Source organism: Sinohyriopsis cumingii, chromosome 6 (genome assembly GCF_028554795.1).
Source record: "Sinohyriopsis cumingii isolate HCF-2022 chromosome 6, ASM2855479v2, whole genome shotgun sequence".
Taxonomy (NCBI): Eukaryota; Metazoa; Mollusca; class Bivalvia; order Unionida; family Unionidae; genus Sinohyriopsis; species Sinohyriopsis cumingii.
In genome coordinates, this window is record NC_142966.1 from 32,530,337 (window position 1) to 32,552,706 (window position 22,370).

General features: G+C 36.1%; 1 long non-coding RNA gene across 1 annotated transcript; it reads left to right on the forward strand.

The window, feature by feature from the left end:
• Nucleotides 1–419: 419 nt before the first annotated feature.
• LOC149796589 (uncharacterized) lies at nucleotides 420–2,389 on the forward strand. The gene is made up of 3 exons (XR_016421449.1): nucleotides 420–507; nucleotides 1,156–1,480; nucleotides 2,228–2,389. It is a non-coding gene; the product is annotated as an uncharacterized LOC149796589 (long non-coding RNA).
• The last annotated feature ends 19,981 nt before the right edge of the window (nucleotides 2,390–22,370 follow it).

The window sequence follows — 22,370 nt, forward strand, 5'->3', positions numbered from 1 at the left end:
CAAACTCTAGTTCCAAACCTGATGCAACTCAGTGGCTTGTTGCTATCTCTCAACTTTACATAATTCTTGGAAATTCTTTTCCATTTCACATGACGACAATCATATCTCCCTCCACAAGACATACTCAAATTGGCACGAGATGTCCAATAGACATAATTGTGTCCTTTTCAGCTTTTATATACAAGAAAATGAATATTCCTTTTTATTCTTCTGTGTTGATTATTAACACTTTTCTAGAAGCATATTTTCCCTTTCGTCTTCAAAATGTATCACTATCTGGATGCGATTTTTAAAAATTCTATAATCAACAGTATGATCATGTAGATGCTTCACGTAAACAAATAGGTGCAGTTTAAAGCATCTAGGGTGCAGCTGTAAAGTTAGTCTGGTTTCCTGACTAATTTCACTAACTCTAAGATGAAACCCGGATACAAATAAAACACGAATGAACCAATTATCTGGATTATTCGGGAACGATCATTTTTCTGTAGATTTTGCTAGCATGTTGTAAGTCCGTATTTTAAGGGCAATTTTTATAAGACTTGCGGAAAAATTGTAAGAATTGGCAGGTCTGCTCTCATCCAGTGCAGTATGTCTAGACCTATTAGTGTACAGTTGAGACTAAAAGAACACCATAGGAATATCCACATTAAAAAAAGAGACCTAGGTTTCTAAACACTGTGACCTACTTCACCACCCCTAAACTGTGTTCAATATCAGATAATAGTAGCAACATTAAGTGGAAATATAGAGAATATTTTTGGACACACAAAGATGTATTGTGACTTTAAACACAAAAGTGTGCATATTGCCATGCCTGTATTATTTCTGTGGTAGAAGATTAATATGGTGAAACTCATAATATTGTCATGATATTGTCAGAAGGTGGTTTCAGTACCACACTCACATCTTTAGATAAGTATCATCTGTAATGGAATGATAGATAAGACAGATTTACTCACTATTGACATGTAGTAATTTTGTGACTAATTGGGGTTGGTGGGTACTAAACGTCAAGGTTATTGCTGATCTTTACTGTTCTCATCTTTGCTGCTGATACCACATTGGACTTCATTTTGGGTGGTAGAGGGGTCTGATATTTTTTGTGCTTTCACACACACTAACAGATTATTTTGCATCTTTTCTTCGGGACAGTGTTCCCAGCAGAGATGAACGAAAGCGCCTTTATGATGCTGGTCTGGGAGATAAAAAGTTACATTTTTCTAAGGACAGTGACCCTGCATATTTCAGGACTAAACTTGAAGAAAGCTTTCCCAGATTAAAATCTGGAAGGGGATTTGAATTGCTGAGGTCAGGCATTTGCAGCCATGTGTTCTTAGAAAGGATTTGGATGCCACATGGTGGATACACCGGTGCTTACCTGGCGGATGAAAGCAATTTGGGGCAAGCCGTGTGCTATATATGACCCATTCAAAGAGACCTTGATTTATCAGTATTGACAGATTGCCAGGAAGCACCGGTTTGTTGTTTATATTTAAAAATGCATAACACTGCAGTGCATTAACATCGCTTTCAAATTTCATTCATACAGTTTTAATTACCTCACCTGTACAACTGTGACAAGGTAGTTACTTCCAATGGGAATAGCACTGTCAGCAGTATTAAAGTTTTGTGTCTTAGTTTTTAAATTATATTATCAATACCATTTACTGTATTCGTACGGAACTTTGGCATAATATTTCTTTCATATCCAAAACTTGTACACTGATATGCTTAAGCAGATATGTAGTTGTATCATTATGAATAGTTGTATCATTATGAATAGTGTTCAAGTTTTTGAAAGATGTGTATCTTTTACATCAGTAGTTATATTATACTGTATCTTTGTGACTCTGTTACTGTAAATACAAATTTTATCATGTATCATCAATATTGAAAACAGTAATGCTAGAAATAGTTAATATTTATTAATTTCTTAATTGGGGGGAGGGTTCATTAACAGTAATATCTAAAAATCATGTGATGAAATCAGTATTGTTTAGTTAAATATGTACATGTAAGTTTGTCATGTGTATTTTGTGCATTTACTGTGAATTCTCTTATTTCATGCTGTTAAATAAGTTTTGATTGTGTCAAAAACACCATAACACATTCACAGATTTGAGTACTAATAAAAGTGTCCATTTTTTGGAAACCACACAAATTAATATCTATAAAAGTGAATTTATGGTAATTGTTCTTAAACTTTCTTATTTTTCATTTGCAGGTAGATGTACAGAAAGAAGAAAGTTTGACATGTGGGCAGATGATTGTTGTTTGAATGCTCAAAGAACATGTATCATCCTACACAATAATGCTTTATTTTACATCAAACTCAAATATGCATGTGATACTATAATAGTTAAAACTAAATGTTGAATGAATTACACAGAATAAAGCAACATATTACTTCTGTTCACATAGAGTTCATCTTCAATCCTTATTATCTTTTTCCCTGACATCAGATGTCATTGCTGTATTCTTGTAGTATTATCTCAACCTCCACAACCTCTACTTTTCATTTTTTATTTAATGGAAATGAGGGGACTGTGATCATTTAATACAATAAACAGAGAAAGAAATAAATATACATTTCAGAATGTTGCAAAGACAATGTCAAAGGCAAACATTCCTTTTCAGTTGTGGAACAATTTCTCTGATGACTGTTTACTTTTTTTTTAATAGCCGTACTTGATGATCTACATCTTGGATCAATACTCCTCGAAACGCCTACATCACTTGCATCAACAGACTTTTTAAATAATTGAAATTTGATGCTGAAAGAACTGGTGCACTTTTAAGCAAGGCTTTTAATTTTTCAAAACAAATTCCAGACCAATTAAACTTAAATTTCTTAACAAACTTGTCCTAGGCTAGTCAATTATGGAAAAACATAACAAAATGTCTGACAATAACCATCCATACCCAAAAATCGCATAAGTTTCTTTTAACCGGCACTGTGAATTAAGATGACCTTGACCATAACTTCTATATATTTAACTTAACCTTGTCCCACAATATGTCCTAAAAATGTGAAATAAACCTGGCAAAACTCATTTGTACATAAATTGTCAGATTTGCTTCACGGAGTTAATAAAAAAAATTCTGAATGGTTTCCAAGTGATCTTCCCAGGTGTTGTAGATAATGACATCATCATTGTATGCATTCTAATTATCTAGAACAAATAGTAACATTCATTGCCAAATAATTTTTTTATTCCAAAGGACCTCACTTCATACTGATAAAGCAAGCCCATCTAGAGTTGCAAATGGCCAAATTTCTTTTGCTCTTTCAGTGAGTGGAATTTGCCCGATTCCTTGATAAAAGTAAATCTTTGTGAATATTTGACATTTCTAATTTGTTAATGCAGTCATCCATTCTTGGCTTTGGAAATGAATCTGTTTTGGTGACACTGTTGATTTTTTTTATAGTCATTACACATGTGGAAAGTACATAAGATAAGAATTCTTTATTTCAGACTATAAAGTCCATACCTATAAATTAAAATATAAAGTAAAAACATTGTAAACATAAAATCTGGTTTAGGCACAATACATGGTGACCTGCAATTACTTTTACTTGGTTCTATGATCTCTGTAATTATTCTCCAGTAAAAGTGACTTTCCTTTTTCAAATATTCCTGCTTGAGAGGATTCATCCTATAGGGCTGTTGCTTCACAGATGTAGAATCTACAACATTGATGTCCTGATAAAGTATACATCTTGATAGATTTTATTTATTCGTGTTGGAACATCAGGAAACACATGTTCATAATCATGTAATAATTGTTCTTGTTCACTCCTTTCCTATTATTCTAGGTATGAAAGTTTTTGGTCCAGATTGTTTAATATGTCTGAATTCCAAATTTTGCTTAAACTAAAGTCACTAGACATAATGCATTCCATTGTTACATTCTCACTGTGTAGGATAAATACAACTAAACTGACTGAATCATTAACTGTTCTATCTCTATCAAAATACTCCTTTAACATACCAAACAGATGTTTATGTTTCTGCCTTCCAGGGCTCTTAAAAATATAATTTAAGTGATGTACTTTCATTTGAAAAATATAACAGGCTTCCTGCAATCTTTAAAAAAATATAATTCCACGACTTTTCCACAATTTTACAAGACCTCTTTACCAATTTCAAGAGTACCGCTTATGCAAATTTATGACCTCTAATATTGAGCTAACCTGTAAATTTAACACAAAAACATTTTACAGTTGGCTTTTGGACATACTTCATCCAATCAGATAGATCAATCTCTTTTGAATGGCGCAAGGACAATGATACTGAATGGTGGTAAAATCCATAGATGCAGTGTAACTAAAGTTTTAGAGGAACCTACTCTAACAAAATCCATTGAAGAAGTTTCACAACATGATAAAACTTTTGTGTCTGCAAATAAATGCAACCGGATAATGAAAAATAATCAAATTCCATGACTTTTCCAAAACTTTGAATGACTTATAAAAAATTTCAAAACTTTTCAAGGCCCTTTAAATGCTTTTCTGTAATTTACAAACTTTTCCAGGAATTCCATGGCTGCAGGAACCCTGGTATAAGGACCATAATACTTAGCCTGAAGATGATATTGGGGTATGGGCAAGAAACCCAGATCTTTACCACCAGGCTTAAAGTTACCTATGTAATTTTGTCACAACTAAAGTTCATGTTTGATTGAGTAAAGTGAAAATTAGTTCTTGCTAATTAACAAGTGTTTAATAACTTAAATTTGAAATAAGAAAGACAGTCAAGAAGGTTAATCTTGGAATCTTCATTTGAAAGAAGTTTCTATTTTAATAACTGGTCCATGGACAGTATGTCCAAATACCAGTTCAAAAGACCTAAAACCCAATGATTCTTAAACTGAATGCCTAGCAGCAAATAACAGAAAATGAACACCATCATCCCAATCCCTTCCTTTATTAAAGTAATATGACCGAGTACTGTTCTTCAAAATTTGATGAAATCTTTCAATATCCCTTTGACTTTCTGGGTGATAGGCAGAAAATTAAACTGTTGGATGTCTGATTCATGCATAAGCTGTCGAAAATATCCAGACATAAATCTGACCATTGATCAGACCGGACAGATATGGGGAGGCAAACAAATGTTAACAAAATTACCAAAACTTTTGTTGTTGTTGTTGTAGGGTTTAACGCAATTTTTCAGCACATGATATACATGGCGACCAGTATTAATGGTGGAGGAAGAACCCAGGAAAACCCTGGAAAGAACCACCAACCCACGAGAACCTACTGGCAAGCTTTCTCACATACCCACATTGCCTGAATCCAAGACTCGAACCTACGCAGACAGAGGTGAGATAGCAGTGATCCGTAACGGAGAGTGCTTTAGACCACTCGGCAACTCGGGGTCCCTTAAAGTTAAATATAGACTCATGACTATCATACGAAATACTGACCAAAACTTTTAGAACAGTTTTTGCTTTAACATTCTTTAAAGGAATAGTCTATGGAAATTTTGTGGATGCACCCATTATGGTGAACAAGCATTGGTTGCCCGACTTGATATCAGGTAAGAAACCGACAATTTACCATTTTTCTGCTAAATGGTTCGCCAAATGCAGGAATAGGTTGCAGATGTGCCTTAGGTATCTTCTGATTGGGGCTTCCTGTCATTTGACAAGTGTGACAAGATCTATGGCATTTATAAACATCACTTTAAATTTTCAGCCAACAAAAATGGTTCAGGTTCTTGTGACAAGTCTTATTGAAAATTAAATGACAGCTTAGGAGTTTCATGGGCTCGGCTTTGAATTTCATGTTTATACGACTTTGGAACAATAATCTGATTGCTCACTAACCACTCATCACCAGCTGATACATCTCCATTTTCTCATAATGACCCCATTTTGCACAAAGTAATGAACTGGTACATGTGTGGTTTCAATTTCTGAGACCCAGTCTTTCGTCTTATCTGATGAATAGTACTTGGGGCCTATAACTTAGATTAAATGTATTTCATGCTTATAAAGTAACCGTTACTTTCTTCTAAGACATCTTGCAACTGTAGTTAAAAATTGGCTTGTGGTTTTTATTATACTGCGAAGAAACTAACTTGCTTATGACTCTCTGTCTTCTGAGCAATTAAGTCTTTTAAATTATGGAATTTACTTTATTCATTGTTCCAAGGTAGATATATGGATGCATGATTTTAAATGATATAAAATGTAGTTTCCAATTTGAAATCTGAGGAAAAAGCGCTCATAATTGTTTGGAAATGTTCTTTATGTTTAGATATAGAATATAGATCAATATTCTTAGAATTTATTTTCTTATATAATGAGGCTATTGAAACTTTGTATCATTGATTATAAACACTGTTGATAGATCGCAGGGGATGTATACACATTCTGAACCATATTCGTGTAAGATGCTTGGTGCAAGTTTAGTTTCAAGGTTTTCATCCAGCCCAAATTCTTTTTCTCTCTCATTCCAGATTTCTGCGTATTATGTCCCTTATGCATGAGGGGATGGGGAAACAAAAAGAAAGAACTTGGATGAAATTGTGTGACATGTTAAATTCATTTAGAAAATGGGGATTATTTTACTTTTTATCATTAGTTTCATATGTCATTAATGATTAATGAGTAGAAATTCATCATTGATCTATCAGAATAGAACTGACAGCGCAGTTTCAAATATGTATATATATGCATATTATTGCACCATGGGTGGATCACAATTTGATATACCAATAGTATTGTTATATCAAATTGTTTTATGCCAATACATTAAAAGTCATGATATATATATATATATATATATATATATATATATATATATATATCTTATTGGGCTAAATAGATTTAATATTTTCCTTTCAATTAAAAAAAATACGATTAATATCGGAAAACTAAAACACATATGTCCAAAATCAAAAAATAAACGTCCACAACAATTTAGGCCATATAAACATATTTATGTTGAGATCGATCGGAAAGATGTCTCAGCAACTTGGAGTTCATGCAGGTATGACAAGATGCACTATCGTTTAAATTTTGTTTGTATTCGGCTATACCCTATGATACCGGTTGCGGTAAGTTACACATACAAAATGTCCAAATCAAAAGAGGGTGTGAATGGTCAGCGAATATATAACATTGTGTAAGATATATCTAATTGTATACAATTAGATAAGTTTAATTTGCTCTATGCTTCTTACAGGCCACCTCCTTTCCGAGTGTTAATACTCTGGGAAACCAGCCGACTGTAATATGCCATTACCTGCAGCAAGATAACTCGAATGATATTTTAAAATAGCCCAGCAATACCGTAAAGTGGTATAATCTCGTGTCGCTAGAGTCAGGGAGTAGTCGTTTTGTAAGAAATTGACATTTCACAGCGCCATCTGTTGTCATAATGAGGCATTATTTCATGCCAACCTCCTTGATGCTAACTTGCAACATGCTTGATGCTACATTATAATCATGATTTTACAAGACGCAATTTGTCATAAAGCATGGACTAGGAGAACATTTTGAAGTTAGGGTGTTGCATGGCAAAATTTGTACAATGCAGAACAAAATCAACAGCTGGAACGATGTAATTTGCGATATAGCAAGTTTATAAATAGAATTTTAAAAACTTATAATAACTGACATAGCATTTGCCATACGACAAACTGCGGAATAAATTCAGCGTTTGGCAAAAAGCGAGATACAAAGACGCAGAAGGAAAGTAGATCTAAGCACTTACAATTAGCCCTTTACAGTTTGCATCAATGAAGAATACATTCTACATGGATGGAATTATGAATGTAGCACTTGCAAGCAGCCATTTACAGTAATGCAGAAGGGAAGTAGCATTTGTAAACTACCACGTACAGTCTGCACCAATGAAAAATACAATCTACATGGATAGAATTATGAAAGTAGCACTTGCAAGCAGTCATTTACAATAATGCATCAAGGAAAAATAGAAAATACATGCGTATAATTATGGCGGTAATCCCCCTCCATAAACATAAGGCTGCAAGATGTTGATAAACGGTGTAGAACTTGGTGCTAGCTCCAAAAGACTTGCGTACAACTTAAAATCTAAAGGAGGGGGTGCATTCAGCCAGATAAAGCCAATAGCTTGGGTCAGTAAGCGTGATGCTGACTTGCTTGAATGCCACGTTATAGTCAGACGTCATTCCAGGCAAGGAAGCCTGTATTAATTTTAGGTGTGCATTAATGTTATAATACCAAGCTAGAATGCCAAGGAATATTGGCCTGTTGGTTACGATCAGGCTGACAGTAAATATGTGGTTATTGGGTGCATTCAAAATGTTATACTACACTGATTTGTGCGAATACTATGCGCATACCTGAACCAGTGTATATTACCTGTTTTTTCCTCACTGATTATACTATTTAAAAAAGATCTTGTATATTTTAGGTATTTGTTCATAGAACTTTTAATTCCCCTTTGTTTAGGTATATGATTGATGGGTGTAATATGGGTTATAGAGTATACAGCTTGGCCTTACTTCAAACGTGCACCTCTCAAAAAATTCCTGCTTCACTTGGTTATTTTCACTTCCTGAACTTCAGAGGTAAATTGTACAAAAAAAGCTGATAACTTTTTTAGAATTATGTATTTGGTAATTAATTCATTGCACTTTCAGAAGTTGATATTGTCTAGTCTGGCAAAATTCATTTTCCCTTTTATAATAACTGCTAAATATAGTATACTTAAGACTAATTCAGGTTGATGTTTTTAGAGTATGGGGCAGTCATTTTAGTTTCATTGGATCTTGTGTAGTTTTGACAAGTACAATATCAAAAACAAAATTCAGCCACAGTACAGGAAAGTAGCATTGCAGTATACCAACATTCTCTCCACTGAGCATGTTCCAAATATAAACAACTTCACATTACACCCACCATTCTCTCACAAGTTCATAATATATGTCGTACTTGTGTTACTTTTTTGGACATGTTGTGGGACACACTAAAATGAAACCTATAGACGTTAAGGTTGTAGCTATCGCTGAATTCCCCATGCCTATCAGTAAGAAGCAACTGATGCAATTAGGGATATAACAGCTTACCGGAAATTTTGCTCTAACTTTCCTTGACTACTGAACCCCTTACCAATTTATTAAGTAATAAAACCAAGTTTCATTGTTCGGACAAATGTTAAGAGGCTTTTGATAAAGGCCATACTCAAGAGTGCACTAGTTATTTCAGCTCCAGATTTCAATAAATCATATAAAATGTTTGTAGATTAAAGTGGTGCAGGGGCTGGTGGAGCATTGACACACAAAAACAACAATGGTGTGGATCATCCAGTATGTTAGTTTTCAAAGAAATTATTACATGAAATGGGGTAGACAAATACTTATATAATGTACTTACTTTTGTCACAAATATCAGATATTCCAGCACATATATCAGCATATATTTGGTATTTCACATTTCGTACATAGAGAGGTAGATTAGCTCACTCATACTGACGGATATATTACTGTGTGTTTGTGATTTGGATTTTTAACATAGCTTTAAAAAAAATTCAGTCATATTGCTACGATGTCTGCAGTGTGGCAGTTTATAGTGATGTATAGCACTGGGTACATCATGCCACATACATGTAGCACGATGTCCCCACCCAGTCACATTAACCTGACACCAGGCCGACCAGTCCTAACACTAACTTATTAATGCTGAGCGCCTAGCGAGGCAGCTGTTAGTACCATTTTTATAAGTCTTTGGTATGACTTGGCTGAGGATTGAACTCGCGACCTCCCACATCCAAGGTGGACGCTCTAACCACTAGGTCACCGCTCCGGTCTGTATTAGTGTGACCTGCTATTGCCGTTGACACCAAAACGTACGAATATCTAGAATATCACATGAATAAATGCACGAGGTTACTAAAAATTAACCATATAGCGAATTACAATATTAATTCTTTACATAAACATTGCTCATATCTCAAAATATGCATGTAGATCAAACACTACAAATGAATCAAACCCTACAAATGGTAATTCTACGTACTAAAGATTCTAGTAATGAAGTATGCACATAATTAAAGTAAGGTTACCTTGCTGTAATAGATTGCGACAATCGAGCAAATAAGTCACTGACCTTTCCGAAGCTCCTTTGTAATTCCCAGAATAACAATGTTTCCCGCCAATTTTGAATGATGTTGGAGTAGCTTATAACTTCCTTATATAACTTCCGCAAGATGGTTTAGCGACTACTGACGTTTAGTTTCAAGACACTAGATTTAAACTTACGATTCCAATGGCAGCCACGCCTTGCTCAATTCTGAGTGGATGTCGATTCACCCATGGTCTACATAATTAGAAGACATTGCCCCCCTCCCCGGCAGTCTGTCAAGGGCGGATTTGCGACCCCCACTTGATGTTCCTTTAACCCCAACACCAGCAATTCATGCCACTTACCTGTGAATCGCACGCAGCCAAATAAGGCGCCAGTAACAAGTTCCTATGGCCATGTTATATACAACTGGCTTCCCACCCGTCTTTTTTTTATGTCGGCTTACACTCACAACATTTATGAAGCGAATAATTAGCCTCAGGGTCTAGCATATACATGTTGCAATCTGTCTATTCTTCCTTACTTATAACATGACAGTTTCCCTGCTTATAACGTTTCAGAGTATGCCATCATCTTTATGAATTTAATGTTTTTATACGCATGTTTGTAAATAAATTAGAGCCGGTTGAACGAGATCGTAAGAGTTCGTGTTAGTGGTTGTTCGTATATATATGTGCCGACCTTACTTTACTTTACTTTTACTTTTCTTTAATATACTGTATTGTACTTTGTACCCTTATGCCGCCATCTTCATACATTGTCTGAGATGAATAATATTTTTAATCCACTTCATTTATAAGTTCTAGATACTCCAAGTCAAACTTGAAGCTGTCACAGAATATTACTTTAAATTTCTTTCCACTGAGAAATATTATTCAGGAAAATCCAGGATATTTAACACATTTCTGTCACAGTTGTGACGCATGATTTAACAGCCCGAATGATCTCCGGCCTGCTAAACATGTATGGGTCACATATGGGCTAAAAACGTTGTTGAGGGGGTAGAGTCTGTGATGGGTGGCAGGGACCCAAAGGGACAAACAAAGAAGCCAATACAGACATTTTCATACTACTCCTTCATTTATTCCATCTAACTTGTTTGCGCTTTTTTCTTCTCTCAAGCTTATTGAAAGAAATATCTTATTTTAATGTATTACCTCATGTTAGAAATCAGTCTGGATGTGAACTTGAAGATGCTGGGATGATAAAGAGAAACAGAGAATGTGTGTGTATGCTCGTGTGTATGTGTCCAGTCGCTAGTTTAAAAATCTCTTTAGCTTGATCGGTTGACAACCTATTGGGTCTCTTTGTCGCAAAAGGTCGTCCAGTTCAGATGCTGAAGGAAATTTGGACCAGTGACTCTGAGGAACCAGACTTTCGAAATACTAGTCGGTACGTGAATGATTTACAAAGTAACAAAGTAGGATTTCAGAAACATGCAGACTTGCACAGGAACCACCACAGAAAGCTGAGATGAGAAAGAAAAGATATTTCGATAAACGTGCAGTGAAACAAACTACGAAAGTGTGGAATAAAGTCCTCATTTTGCGTACGACCAGCCATAACCGTTTGTTGACTGCATAGAAAGGTCTATGCACCATTGTCGCCATAGTTAGCCCGTGCAACTATCGAGTTCAAATAGGCAAGAAACAGAAAGTTTACCACGTAAACATGTTAAAGGAATACATTGAACGATAAGCCAAGAAAGCTGATGCAACTCACATCGCCTGCTTTGCATATATCACAGTCGATGATGAACCGGATGAAGTATTACTGCCGATCGTGCGCACGGAAACATGCACGAATTCATCGTTATCATCTGTCGAGACTGATTCTTGATGGACTACATCCCAACAGGAACAGACAACGAAGATCTTGACATCAGCACAACAAGAGATTACTGACTGCCCCGGACAGACCGATTTTGTGGAATCCACTATCTGTCTCACCAGTGATAATCCTATCCACGTCAACGCGAATCCCTTTCCTTACAGGATGCGAAGATTATCAAGGATGAAGTTCAAAAGATGCTAGAGTTGGACACCATTCAGCCATCTCAATCGCCGTACGCGTTTCCAGTTGATCGCACAGAAGAAAGATGGTTCACACCTCCTCTGCATCGACTAACGCCTACTAAATCGGATAACCAAAGTCGACGCCGAATCGATTCCCTTATAAGATGAACTCTTTTCGCGATTTAGTTACGAACATTTCTTCAGCAAATTCGATCTGACTAAGGGATACTGGCAGATTCTTGTATTCAAACAGGATAGACATAAAACTTCCTTCCTGACCACGAAGGATTTATTTCATTTTAAAATAATGCCATTCGGACTAGCTAATATCCCTGCAACGTTTGCACGACGTATGAGGGAATTGCCACTGGCCTAACATGACGCCTTAATTTTATTGATGCTATTTTGGTACCCACCCGTACATGGGACAGGCACGTGCATTGTGTTCAATGCATAATGACAATGTTGTAGTGCAACAACTTGGCTATCAGCGCGTCGAAAGTCAAACTATTGTTCAAGTTCTTGGGTCATATCGTAGGAACGGTTGTTTGAGACCTGGGTTAGAAATAGTAAACCCGATTCTCAATATGCCTGTCCCACAAACCAAACAGCAGATTAGACCAGTCTTAAGACTTGCGAGCTATTATCGGAAATTTATTCTTGATTTTGCTTGTCTGGCCGCCTGTCTGTCTGATCTAGTGAAGAAAAACAGACCGAACATGGTACAGTGGCCAGAGAAGTGCAAACATCCTTTAAGGTTATCAACGAAAACCTTTCCGAAGAACCAGTCTTGAAGCTCCCTGACATTGATAAGCCATTGATTTTATGTACCGATGCATCTAACATTGGATTAGGAGCTGTACTTATGCAAGGATATGATAATATAAAGGAGGTTGTTGTACTGGAAAAACTATTTTAGGTAGTTCTTTACTTAATATATATATATATATATATATATATATATATATATATATATATATATATATATATATATATATATATATATATATATATATATATATATATATATATATATATATATTAGAGTCATAAATTAGTATGGGCAAGTGTCACAGGGTACAGAAGCCCCTGATCGTTTCTTCAAAAAAAATATTTTTCTCCTTTACGGCCTTATTGTTATGTATTGGAATATCTATGCAAGAGTGAGTAACAAGCGTGGGTAGTAAAAGAAGCGCGTGAGCCACGATAATGCTAATGAGTTTACCTGGCGGCGGGAAAACTGATCTTGTGGATAGTCGATGTAAAATGTTGGTGAATAGAGGATGGTGCAGTCTATCGCTAAGGTAAGAGTGACTTCCTTCACAAGTTGACATAGGTCCAAGTGTCAACGGGACTACAACTATTGTGCTGGACAACATATTTCGGAAGGAGATACAGTGTGTGTGTTGCTAAGAATAAACTATTCACCAAGCCTGGCTGAAATTCCTAATGCGGATGTGTACATGTAGAGGACTAGGCCGATAAATCAGCTCCCAGCCCCACCCCCTTGATATTGATTTTCGGTTTGGGGGCTGATATGACCTATTCATTAAAACCTGCAAATCTCGGCAGCCAATTTTGGTGCACACATCGGTGTACATTTTATACACTTACCGGTATGTCTCGCGGCTGTGGAGCAACCAACGGCTGAAGGTTCTTTTGGTGACATGTACATTATGTTTCCAGAGCAAATTCTATGTTTGCTGACTTGTAAATCGACGTGGAATAGCACAACCCTCTGTCCGGTGGCCATTTTGAATTTCGCGCTAGATATAGCTTTACCAGTTACTGGTAACTGTCTAAAGTGTATGCAGGTTTGTTTTGGAAAGACCTGCATGCAGCAAAATTGCACATTTTAATGAATATGTTTACATCAGACCGACATATCGTCCATCAGTATCAACACAGATTTGCGGGGTTGATTTATCGGACTAGTAGAGGGCAGCATTAACTCCAGGACAGTAGGCCAACAAGCATTTCTTCCTTGATTCGGCAAAGACGTCAATTATCCTTGTCTATATGTCGACAACAGGAGGGACGGTACGTATCAGAAACTGCCATATTCATATAAGAATTTTTTACCTAGAAATTACCGAATTCATATATGTATACTTTACTCAGACAACCGTATTCATCAGTATGTTAGGCTTTGGCATTTATTGACTGTGAAGTTCATTATGGACACCAATAGCAGACTACCACTTTGCAAACATTACTAGAACAGCATAGAGAACAGAAGAGTTTGTAACATCTACTTTCGTACGGAGAAATCACCTTTTCACCCATTTCAGCTAAACATGATGTTACCAAAGAAGAACAACTATTATGACTCTTTTCGTGACAGTTAAAAGCGAAAACATCTTTATAGCCCTTCAATGACATCAGTAGTTCATGGGGACGATATACGGACAATGGGAATTAAAATTACAAAACACCCTGGGACGATATACGGAAAATGGGAATTAGCATTAGAAGACACCCTGGGACGATATACGGACACCAATAATTTTATTATATATTCTCTACATATGTTTCTCAGTACTGACCTTTCCACTGTGTGACAATCAATACAAATCATATGTTAATCTAAAATACCTTCAAAGATGACTTCACGGTGAAGTTCTTGTCAAAGGTTCACCTGCATGTTTTGAGAGGCTGGACTGTAAACAGAGCAGCATGTAAACAGAACACAGATTTCACTTCCGGATCATCACCAAGATCTTATTACTCATTGTGCACTCTCGCTGAAATACACACGGACAACCACACCCTGATCTCATATTCTCAAGAATAAACAACTACCTTTAAATCCCTACAAAAAAATGCACAAATCTAACTCTTCTATTACCACCAAATCGAGAGAAGAAAACATGTTCAAAAAATAGACTAGAACTTCATTCATGGGAACTGAACTCGAACTATTAATTCTGACTTGATCACTCCATTTGTTCTTATTTAGGCAAATAATTTTTTGCAAACAAAATATATCATTTTTGTGAACTGCACTGATTAGTTGGTAGTGTCACATCAACGCGTTGCATCATAGGAAAAAACTAGGAGATTTCGTACTTTCATTAAGATGGATGGATCATTCTCATTCAGCAAGCAATATATGGTCACAAGAGGGTCTGGTAAGAGGTTATCTGTAATATCTCACATAACATTGGATACCTGTCTCATCCCTTGAATTTGAATAAGCAGTTTCTATTGGTATGACTTTTCTTTTCATATTCGTTATTTAAGTTAAATTATTAATTGGCTTGTGATGGATTAAAACTGTCCGATGAGACGGTTTATTTGAAAATAGTAAGTTCTTAAGGTCTGAATGAATCCGAAGATCAATGTAATCATCTCAATCTTTACACAGCGCATATAAGTCGCTGGCTGACAATTTAGCAACCTTTGGTTTGTCGCATTTCACATCATTAAATGTATGAGGGTAAGTTAAAAAAAACAACAACAGTTTTTGCATTTCACATCATTAAATGTATAGGTGTGAGTTACGAAACTGACAATTTGTTGCATTTCACATAATTAAATGCATATCGACGAGTTAAGTAAAAATCCTTCACAAATAATGCTCAACTCTCAAAGGTTTTCTCAGATCTCAATGCCATCAGTAAATTATTAATGGTTTACAGTTTGCCTTAACTTTTAGATATACATTGTTCAGTAGGGTTGCAATGCGAAGAGATAATGATCTTGTTTTTCCGTTACAGAAATACCAACAACTGAGCCAACATGTGCCTCCATCGGGTGGATAACCTGCTGTTCATTTAAATAAATTACTTTCTTTAAGTCTTTAAAATAATAAATTCAAAAATTCAATGTGTTCAACATTAGTGTTCAGAATCATGCATACAATTTGGCATGAAGCATAAATCTTAGTAAAAGTATTAAACGTTTCTTTACTATTTGTTATTTAATGAAAAGTAGGTGACACTGAATTGGTCTTTCTGTCCATCCGTTGGTTAAACGTCCGTCGCCTCCGTTTTATAACCTTAAAGCTGCTGGAGATTTAGGGATAAAAACTTCCTATACAGCATTACGAGAGAGAGAGAGAGAGAGAGAGAGAGACATTTGCAAACCACATTCAGAGTTATATCTTTAAAATCAATGTCATGGTCTTTTGTTGTTTTCCCTTACAAATTCTGTTTGAAAACTTTAAATTCATTGAAGTTTAAAGAATCAAGCTTGGAATACTTAGTCGTCATCTCTACAGAGCGTATCTAGTACAACATCTAGGGTCCTATTGTGTCCATTACAATATCTAGGGTCCTATTGTGTCCAGTGCAACATCCATAGTCCTAGTGTGTCCAGTACAACATCTACAGTCCTTATGTGTCCACTACAATAACTACGGTCCTAGTGTGTCCAGTACAACATCTACAGTTCTGATGTGTACAGTACAATAACTACGGTCCTAGTGTGTCCAGTACAATATCTAGGGTCCTACAAGATCTACGGTCCTACCTTCAACTTCAATATCCCTGCTGTATGCTTTAAATTTTTCGTCCCATTTCCATTCTGTTATATAACGTTAAACCATTGGAGATTATGGGCTGAAACCGGGTGTAAAGTACTTGTACATCATTACTAGTTAGATTGTGAAGCATACGCATTTTAGGATCCCACATCAGAAGATGGGTAATGGGTGTTTTGTATATTTTAGTTTTCCTGCATTACTCACAATAAAAAGCTTACAACACAAACTGTATGTATACCATCTATTTACCTCCAATAAGCCCTCTAACAAGCCCTTGAATAGCCCACGGAAGACGGGGGCAAAGATGTTTTGCCTCGTGGTTAGATCAGGATCAAAACGTGTTTTGCTTTGTTTTCTTCACAACGACCAGTTTACCTCTCATTACCCTCCCCCCCCCATAATTGCATTCAGAAATCATACAGTAGTGACCAAAACCAGTGGAAAACAGGAAAAATAAAGTATAAAGTATTTTTTTTAGGTTTTATTTATACGTAATTTACTGTTGTCTTTCATGGCTACTAGTCAAACTTGGTACAACATCTGATGGCAATCAACCTACATTAACATGAGATGTAGATATTATATTACAAACAGCCAGGGAACTTAAGACAGATATGAGAAGACAAGCTATGTTAACTTATTTATTTTATGAAGTGATCACTTCAAGTTGCATATATATATAGTTATGACTATGCTCTCAAACTAAATACAGAAAGAAACAAATTCAACAAGTTTAGTAAAATTAACAAATAATTTATTTCTCTAAAGTTAATGAGTGAAAATTTAAGAGAAACTACAGTATTGTGAATTAAATGCCAACTACTGATTAAATGTTATATCGCAAGTCCAAAAGTATATATTGCACTAATAATCTTTGATTTAACATTGCCTTTACACTGGTGGATTATCTTTCATAGTTTGATTATATAAAAAAGAATGATCAATAACATAAAAGGAATGACCAAGAATAAAAAAGAATGACCAATTATAACTGAGACCGAAATATAACTACTTGATGACACATGTCGAGCATATATTAAATGACCGTCGATTTTCTTTGTCTATTCATTGGTATTTTTATCACAAAAATATACTTCGATTGATCATTATTTCAAAGCACATGCTTTTCATGTATTGCCTTTTGTTTCCTGAATTCTGATGGGGTAAGGTGCCCTGTCCCAACCAAAGACGTTAACTGGGAAGGTGGGATTAAGGTTCTCTAATTTTGTTAGGTCAGACTTCTTGATTGGAGCTCACCTTGATATTGGCAGTGGCTGATAACATGGTTGGTGTGGATGTCAGCGGAGTGACATGAATGCATATTTAAAGCAGCAGTTGTCAACGTTTATGACGGACCTTTTTCAGGATCTACATGATCATAGAAATATGAATTTACCCTCGAAATAACCCGTATTATGAAAGGCGCAATCGCTCCTCAATTTCGGCATGGGGGTGGGTGAAAAGTAGACCACCTAGATTGTGAGAAGAATCCGACAAGACAGCTTTTATGCTACACATGTGTACGGTTATTGGTATGGTTTTGTTTGGCTCGACTGTGTCTTGGATGGCCATGGCCTTTTAAAGAACGGAGTTATGGATGAGGTTATCTGACATCTTTCAAGGTTAGACCGGGGGTGGAGTGGGTTGGGCTGGCTCTGGGTGCCTTGAGTGGCTTGGCCCAAGTCCTGGGCTTGGCTTCCTGTTCCAAGGTAAGATTACACTCACAACTTTTGTCTAAATGATAACTTGCCTATGTCGTTTGCTGTACTATGTAGACCTGGGGTCTAGCAGGAGGAGGTGATGGACAACTAATTGTAGCACCCCCTCCCTGCTTTTTTTCTTCAGTGTTGAGACTTCAGTAGGCAACCTGAGTGAAGCTCTGGAGTTCCGCACGGACCTTCCTTAAAAGCCGCCTCACCTTTCGTTCCATGCTTCACGACTTACCCACCTGTTGGTTGCCTCTACAGTGGCAGAGATAGTTCCTTTCCCGAATTTACAACAAAGTTCAACCCTTACTCCTTACTTGTATCCTTAGGCATTCACCGCAGATTAGGTAGAAATGTAAGCACAGTGGTAACACCCCCACCCCAATACATGCATTGATGTGATGTATATCCAATACGAGCATAAAAATGGCGTTATTGTATACAACCCTTTTTCTAATAGGTTATTGGGCAGTGGTGAGATCTTCTCACATGCACAACAAACATTATGCGTCAAAAGCTTTCGGACCCCACGAGTCTCTTCGCAGCAAACCGAACGAAGAGGTTCAAAGAGGATTGGCTGTCTTGTACAAGTCAAGCAGCAATGAACAAAAAAGCTCCCAGGTTCTAGCAAAAACGGTGCTGCACAGTGATACATCAAAAGTGATGCTAAGTGGTCTAAAGCTTCCACTTTGCTGCTACTATATTTAATTACTGCCTTAATGGTCAAGATATTTCCCATAGACTTCAGAATCAAATCCGCTGTGTCATGCTTGGGAAGGGAAAGGAAATGCGGCCAAGAGAATATGGTGGAAAAGTACAGGTTTTATAAAACAAACATGACGCGGAGATTTTTGTTTTCCAAACACATCTAGTAAAAAAAAAAATCCATTAATTTTACTGAAACTATATATCATTAACGATACTACTAGGAAACTTGGTCCACTTCTTAGAATTTTTTATAGCTGTCTTTTGCTATCAACGAGTCCTCAGTTTCAAAACTAGTGATGTTTTCGTCTCTGTAGGCCCATTCATGCATGTACATTTATTCATGTATCCACATCCATTCATCCATCCTCGTTCAGTCATGCATCCAGATCTATTCATGTTTCCATATCCATTCATCCATCCACATCCATTCATGCATCCACATCTATTTATGCATCCACATCCATTCATCCGTCAGGGAACTGTGTATATTTATTGTTTATGAATATTTGGAATATAATGTACTCGGGGTTTCGTTTCTGTGAACAGCGTTACCTGAGGGTGGTTCATCTATATCATACATTACTTCGATGTAGCGAGTTCGGTTCACTCGATGCTGCATGAGGGAAGTGCTTAAGATGGGAAAACCAATTTACATTGAGCGAACAGGCCGTGCATTGCACCAGTGTACATATAGGCTCATGGTACATTCAAATTTCACATTAAGGAAAGACTGGTGAGTGAGTGTTCCACATTACGGCGCAATAGCTCCAGCTGTAGAGCTGAAAGGGGTGATGGAGTAACAATGATAGAGAGATAGTGGCAGAGTTATGCTGTAACTTTGTGTCTGTGCCATACTAAAGGTGTTGTTTTAGCTGTGGTGCTAATTTGGGTATGTATATACCCAGTAAATCAAGATGACCGTGGGCATTCCAAAATAAAGGGGATGCGTTCGATTGTCAAATCCATTTTTCTGTATGTTTGTGAAACATGGACGCTCACGTCAGATCTACAAAGGATTCAAACCTTAGAAATGAAAAACTACCGCAAGATCTTGGGCATCTCATACATTCACCATGTCGGCTAGCGTGGGTATGTGGGAAAGCCTGCCAGTAGCTTCTCGTGGGTCGGTGGTTCTTCCCTGGGTTTTCCAGGGTTCTTCCTACACCAGTTATACTGGCCGCCATGTATAGCCTATCTTGTGCTGAAAAAATGGCGTTAAACAGTAGAACAACAACAACATTCACCATATAACCATCAAAGAGGTCCATAGCAGGATCTAACGAGTCATCAGACCCTATGAAAACCTCTTGACCATTGTGAAAAAACTCAAACTGAAGTGGCACTATCATGTGTCAAAATCATCTGGACTGGCAAAAACAATCTTGCAAGGCACAGTGCGAACATGCAGAAGAAGAGGCAGACAGAAAAAGAAGTGGGAAGACATCATCAAACAGTGGACATGTATGTGGTTTGGAGATTTCCAAAGGGCAGCAGAGAACATGGAAAGATAGAGAGAATCGGTGTAAAGTCAATTGTGATGCCCCAACGACCTATTAGGTTACAGGATTGATGATGATGATGATGAATATTTATGTAGTTATTATTCACAAATTTTCTCGTTATAAAATATAGTTCTATTCACTTATATTTTATTGATAAGGAACCAATACTAATCATACTGAAAATGATTTTTTTTTTAAAAAAATTTACTTTGACTGACATATCAACCAAAAAATATTGTATGTTAGTGTTTCAAAGGTTTGAAAGACCTTTTAAAATAATATTGTTGGCAGAATCTTTTATCCAGCTAAATACAACATTCATTTTTAAAAGAACTCAATATTATCAATGTTTTAATTATGAATGTAAAATACTAATTATCATAATGTAGAACAATCATACTGGTAATTTTTAGTGTAAAGAGAATCCTATTTATGCAATGAATGGAAAACTAGTTTTCTCATCTAAAAATTTGTGAAAGGCAGATGTCTTACCGATTTTTATGTAAACACACCTATAAGCAATGAATCTTGCTTGAAAGAATAAATCTGACGAATACAGTGTCTCTATACATGAGACAAATGTAATAACTGACACATAATCCATTTGCAGGTTTGTCATTATGTCAAATGAAACAAAAAAAAAATACTGTTTAAAAAGTTAAGATTTCATTCACGTATTGAACGACTTCTAGTACTATTTCTAGACTCGTACTGCATAAAATTGTATTTTTGCCAGCTTCATTACTAAATCTTATGTACGTCACAACTTTCCTTAACTTACTATTAACATGCACACTGAATGGGATACATTATGTCTTTGATTTCTTAATTAATGCATTCTTTAATATATGATAGCAAATACAGTTTTAGAATAACTTTCTTTACAACTCGAGTTGTTTTAAAATCGTATTTTTAATACATCTTCTAATGTTCAGCTAGTTTGAGCACAACTGTCAGTGGCCTACCAAATAGAAGGATTTAATTCTGTAACATTCTAGTGTCTATATCTGAATGATTTTATTGTAATATGAACAGGTAGAGCAATATTATCACATCCATTAGCTTGGGTCTTCTCTCGACACAAAATAGAGTATTGTACCATTTCTCGGTTACATATGGTAACAAAACAGCTGAAAAATGCCAATATGCTACCAAGTCAAGTGAGCTCTTTGATCCCTGTCGCCAAGTGAGGCAGAAATAAACAACAGTATGAACGCCCAGATGTGAGTTTGCAACACTGGATGGGAGCTCTGTGAACAGTACACATGTATGATAGTGACACTGATTGTCAGGTATTCTTCTGAGTAGAGCTGTAGATCTGAGAGCACTGAAAGCCATTATTACCGAAAATTAACATAATTATTTCTCACTGATTATAAATTATAGAGCAAGAATTGTGAGGTTTTCAATGATAATTATCAACTGCAACCTGCCAAAAATATCTGAAATAAAAAAGATTTCTCAGCAGCAATCTTAACATATTATAACTTTTACACTGTCCAATGTTTGAGAGGAAAGAAAAAAAAAACCAAGCTTGTTCATTGGCCTACCACTGACTCTCACCGATACTAGCTCTGTAAAAATGAAACAACTCAACCAAGTTAAAAATAAATAAAAAAGATTTCCATTAGGTTGAAAGTTCAGGTATGATTCTCAAGTGACATACATTTCACATTGCTGTCATAAGTGTGGGTTAAGTAAAAAGTGGATCTCTCATCCATTTCCTTTTCAACTTTATTGTTGAGAGAGAGTGAGAGAGAGAGAGAGAGAGAAAGCAAATATGAACTTTATAAACTTATAACGGGTATTGTGCTTACAAATATTAAAAAGTCGGATAGGCAAGGACAGGAATAGATTGGCGTCAAAACTT